Here is a 6,022-nt window from a genome sequence, read left to right as displayed (position 1 = left end):
CAAGTGGTCTTTTGTTCTATCTTTAAAGGTTGGGGAAATAGAAATGAGGATGAAAGTATATGAATAAAGCCTGTAAAAGGATGGAGAGGTTAAATGAGTTAGTCCGAGAGTTTCCAAAGGAATGTATCTGCCTGGTACTGTTCATTCTCTCAGAACATGCTCTACCACAAAACTGGTACTCCAGCTGGCCTACCAAAGACCCAAATCAGACCCACTCCACAGAAAAATGGCTCCATAGGTAATTAAACCTGGCCTCTAGCAGCTGGAGGAAAAAAGCTGCCTGCTCAGATCCCCCTTTACAACACTGCTTTGTTTTCTCTTAAAGAATCAACCAGAACCAACCAAAGTCAATTGGAAATTATTAGAGAAACAACACAACCAAGAAGTCTTTAATAGAAAGAAAGCTAGGAGGAAAAAAAAAGGAAGGAAAAATAGAATCAAAAGCAAACATCATCTCAAAAGCAGTTGTTGACCAAAATAGACCCAGACTATCTCATAGTTACATCTGATGAAGATGTGACTCACAGCCAAGAAAGGTTTAAGGTTTTGCTTTCACTTCATCTCATTGATGGGCTTAGATGGCAAACAATACCTCCCAGAGAGGTCCATAGTTTGGATGGAGGGAGGGGAGGCAGAAACTATGGAGTTGGAAGCTGAGCTCTCCTAGAATGACTGGGGAAAAAAGACAGAACCCATCCATACCTGGAGCAAGGACCTTACCCAGAGTCATAGCTCAGGGAGCATAGCAAGGAGGTGGTGAGCTGGATACATCAGATGGTCTGGAGAAATGGAAATCTAATGAATTAGGCAAGTCACTGCAACTGGATGGGATCAGCTGGCTGCCCACAGAGGCCCAGGATGGGAGGAAGCCTTTTCTGAGTTTTCAGTTGTTGGAGGAAGCTGCATGTTGAGGGGAAAGCTTGGGAAAGTGGGCAAATTTGAACAGTGTACAGCAGCCAGATTCTAATGCCAGTTGGAGTGAACTTGCCATAGGTTTGATGGGTGGCAAGGCAGCCATACTGAGAAGGTCTTGTTGGCTGGGGGCTGCCATTGTGGGAAGGTTGTGAGAAGATCTTAGCAGGGGCCTAAAGCACAGCCGTTAGGATCAGAACTCCATTTTTGGGACAGGCTGGCTGAGGAACTCCCACACCCCCAAGGGGACTGGAGTTGGGGAGCACTGTGAGACTTGCCACTGGAAGGATTCTTGTCAGCTTTAAAATTCCAACATGGCAGAGTCTGAAAGCTGAGGAAACAATCAGACAAACACCAAAGGCAACTAAGTTTGGAATAAGGTCCATGGAGGTTACTGGCTGTGCTGTCTTCTAAAAGAAAACCATAGTGCCACCTGGTGTCCTGTTGGTGACATACTGTCATCAACAGCAAGGACTTCTGTTTAAAACAAAGGAGGCAGTGAGAAGGAAAAGGGAGAACAAGGAGGTAAACAAGAAGAAAGAACACATGAGGAGGAACCAACAGAAAAATTCAAGCAACATGAAAAACCAAAACAGAGGAACTCCCCCAAGGGACCATAAGGTAGCTACTGCAGATGGCTCCACCTATAAAGAATATATGGACTTGACAGAAATGGAACTTAAAATATGGATGATAAAGACAATAAAAGGAATGAACAAGAAAATGGAAAGATAGAAGCAAAGACTGGATAAGAGATATACAGAATGTAGAAAGGATATGGTAGAGTTTAAGGAAATGATGGAGACAATCAGGGAATGTAAAGATGCAGTAGAAAGTATCAAAAATAGGTTAGACCCTTGAGAAGAAAGAATCTCCGAGCTAGAGGATAAAGTTTTTGAGTTAACCCAGTTTTGAGTTAAAGAGGCAGAAAAGAAGAGAGAGAAACCAGAACAGGCACTTAGGCAACAGGAACTATGAGACTCCATGAAGTGTTCAAACATATGAATAATAGGGATTTCTGCAGGGGAAGAGGATTGTCCCAAAGGAATGGAAGCTCTACTGGAGACTATCATAAAGGAAAACTTCCCAAGTTTTACTAACAGCCCCAATGCACTCCTTTCAGATGGATATCTAACCCCAGGTCATCTCAATTCAAACAGAGCCTCTCCAAGACACATTGTAATGAACCTGTCCAAAGTCAAGATAAAAGAAAAAATTCTGTAAGCAGCCAGGAGTAAGTGCCAACTGACCTACAGAGGCAGAGCAGACTTTTCAACTGAAACCTTCCAAGCCAGAAGAATATGGTCATCCACCTTGAATATTCTTAAATAAAACAATTTCAGACTAGAATTCTGTATCCTACTAAACTAAGCTTCAAAATTGAGGGAGAAAGCAAATATTTTATGGATATACTAGCATTGAGGAAATTTAGACCAGCTCTACAGGAAATACTTGACCTATTCTCAAGACTGAACAACACAATGGATCACCAGCAAAGTAAACACCCAGAAGCTAAAGGTCAAAACATAGTTTCCTCGATGGCACAAAGGATAAAACTACACAATGAACTTGGACAAAATAAGATGAATACAACTCCACCAAACTTACCAGTTCTCTCAATAAATGTCAATGAACTTAACTCACCACTGAAGAAGCACAAGCTGGCTGATTGATATAAAAGCACAAGCCAAGCCAGGCTCAGTGGCTCACACCTGTAAGCCTAGCACTCTGGGAGGCCAAGGCAGGTGGATTGCCAGAGCTCATGAGTTCGAGACCAGCCTGAGCCAGAACGAGACCCTATCTCTAAGTAGGCACCTATAGTCTCAGCTACATGGAAGGTGGAGGCAAGAGAATCACTTAAGCCCAAGAGTTTGAGCTTGCTGTGAGCTGTGAAGCCATGGCACTCTACCTAGGGTGACAAACTGAGACTCTGTCTCTAACCAAAAAAAAAAAGCACAAGCCATCCACAGGATGTCTCCAGGAGACACACCTAGCCTTGAAGGACAAATCAGGACTCTCAGGATTAAGGAAGTATTTCAAGCAAATGGAAATCAGAAGAAATGAGCAATTGTAATCTTATTTTCAGATACAAATGCATTTAAAGCAACTAAAATTAAGAAAGACAAAGACTGTCACTTTATACTAGTCAAATGAACAATTCAACAAGAAGACATTTCAATTTAAAAAATGTATGCACCCAATTTAAATGCTCCCAGATTTATGAAACAGACCTTGATGGGGCAATCTGATATCCAAAAACACCATAATAGTCAGGCACTTTAACACCCTTCTGACAGAACTGGACAGATCCTCTAAACATAAATAAAGATGCAAAGGACTTAAACCTGACCCTAGAACAAATGAGATTAATAGACATATGCAGAACACACTGTCCCAAAGCTAAGAAATATACATTGTTCTTGTTAGCCCATATTACATACTCTAAAATCAAGCACATCCTAGGATACAAATTAAACTTCAGAAAAATTTAAAGAATAGAAATTATACCTTCTATCTTCTCAGGCCTCAAGGCAATAAATGGGGAACTCAACTCCAACAGAAACGTTCATCCCCACACAAAGACTTGGAAATTAAACAACCTTACACTGAATTATAGTTGGGTTCAGGAAGAGATAAAAGAGGAAATCATTAAATTCCTCAAATAGAACAACAATGAAGACATAAGTTACCAAAACCTGTGGGATACAGCAAAAGCAGTCTTAAGAGGAAAAATCATTGCATTAGATGCCTACATTCAAAAAACAGAAAGAGAGCACATCAACAAACTCATGAACCATCTTATGAAATTGGGGGAAAAAAGAACAATCTAATCCCAAACCCAGCAGAAGAAAAGAAATAACCAAAATTAAATCAGAGATTAATGAAATTGAATACAAAAGAATCATTCAGAAATTTAATGAAACAAAAAGTTGTTTTTTTTAAAAGATAAATAAAATTGACAAACTTTTGGCCAAATTAACTAGAGACAGAAAAGTAAAATCTCTAATAACCTCAATCAGACATGATAAAGGAGAAATAACAACAGATGCCACAGAGATACAAGAGATCATGTCTGAGTAATACAAAAAACTCTATGCCCAGAAATTCGACAATGTGGAGGAAATGGATCAATACCTGGAATTATATCCTTTCCCTAGACTTAATCAAGAAGAAATAGATCTCTTAAACAGACCAATTTCAAGAACTGAGACTGAAGAAACAATAAAAAATTTCCCAAAAATTTCCCAGATGGCTTCACACCAGAATCCTATCAAACCTTCACAGAAGAGCTTATACGCATTCTGCAGAAATTATTCCAAAGAATTGAGGAGGAGGAAATCTTCCCCAACACATTCTACAAAGCAAACATCACCCTAATACCAAAACCAAGAAAAGCCACATGTCATAGGCACTATTTTAACAAGTTGACACTGGACTGGACTGCCCTACACCCTTGAGTTGAATTTGTAGGATATTCTCTTTTCTTTTCTTTCTTTCTTTTTTTTTTTTTTTTTTTGAGACAGAGCCTCAAGCTGTCACCCTAGGTAGAGTGCTGTGGCATCACAGCTCACAGCAACCTCAAACTCCTGGGCTCAAGCGCTTGTCCTGCCTCCGCCTCCCAAGTAGCTGGAACTACAGGCACCTACCACATTGCCCTGCTATTTTTTGGTTGCAGCCATCATTGTCGTTTGGCGGGCCCGGGCTGGATTCGAACCCACCAGCTCAGGTGTATGTGGCTGGTGCCTTACCTGTTTGAGCCATAGGCACCAAGTCTATATTATCTTTTCTTATGAGATACATACTGAAATATCCTGATGGCAACATGATTCTTTCTTTCTTCCTTTTATGTTTATTTATTTATTTTTTGATGCAGAGTCCCAAGCTGTCACCCTGGGTAGAGTGCCGTGGCATCACAGCTCATAGCAACCTCAAACTCCTGGGCTTAAGCAAGTCTCTTGCCTCAGCCTCCGCAGTAGCTGGGACTACAGGCGCCAGGCTATTTTTTTTGGTTGCAGTTGTCATTGTTGTTTGGCAGGCAGGCCTGGGTTGGATTAGAACCCACCAGCTCTGGTGCATGTGGCTGATGCCCTAGCCACTGAGCTACAGGAACAAGCTGACAACATGATTCTTACAGATTACTTTCACTTGGTTTGTCAAAAAGTGTGTGTGTGTGTGTGTGTGTAGGGAGCAAAAGGGAGAGAAAGAGAAAGAGAATGTACCAAAAGGTCATTATAATAAGAATACGGGTGAGGGACATATTGGTGTTCCTTGATGATACTGTTCTTTCAACTTTTCTGTGGGCTTGATATTTTTCAAATGAAAAAAGTTAATTTGCTGCCACAGAAGATTTTATATTAAAATCTGAATTTGCAGCTTCTTCTGAAAGGAACCTTAAGCCTTGCAGTACAGGGTTCATGCTTTCAAATGGCAACATTTAGCTGAACTGAATAGAGAAGGGATGTGCTTTCCAGTCAGATCTTACCTGGCCCACTGTTCTCATTTATGTTTTTTTACTCCTGTGGGCATTTGCAATGAACCACATTGGAAAATGTCCCTTAACACCTAACATGGTCTGCTATGTTAGCTTCAAGCACACAGTGAGGAAAAAAAAATGACTACTTAGTGTACTCTATTGCTGCAACTCCTTCAGTATTTCATGCCTTCCTTGGACCCTAGGTTAATATCTTAAAAAAAAAAAAAAAAAAATAGCTTTATGCTTTCTCAAATGCATGTTACCAGCTCCCTCTGCTGATCCAGTCTGAATGATGAAGCTGCTTAAACTCCTGGTAGGTCTTGAATTTTAAACTCATGCCCCCAGCGTTAGAGAACTCCAGGCATGGAAGAACTCCAGGCATTGATGAGGTAATTGTCACCCAAATTACTTTCTCCTTTGCACAGCTCCTAAGATGGTTCAAACAAGAGTGGAACACTTTGCAGATTGTTTCCAAAGCACACGGCTTGTTTCACTGAGAAGGGTGACTTGCGCCCTCTAATGGCTACAGTGATAAGTGCGCCGCTAACCACATGCTTCCCTAAAGTTGTAGGGCTTTGCCAGAACGTGACGCCTAGGAGGGTGGGGGAAAAGGCAGGAGGAGTCTGTGTCCTGCCA

The sequence above is a fragment of the Nycticebus coucang genome, chromosome 10 (assembly GCF_027406575.1).
Source record: "Nycticebus coucang isolate mNycCou1 chromosome 10, mNycCou1.pri, whole genome shotgun sequence".
NCBI lineage: Eukaryota > Metazoa > Chordata > Mammalia > Primates > Lorisidae > Nycticebus > Nycticebus coucang.
The sequence above is the reverse complement of the archived record's forward strand: the minus strand, read 5'-3'. Positions refer to the sequence as shown.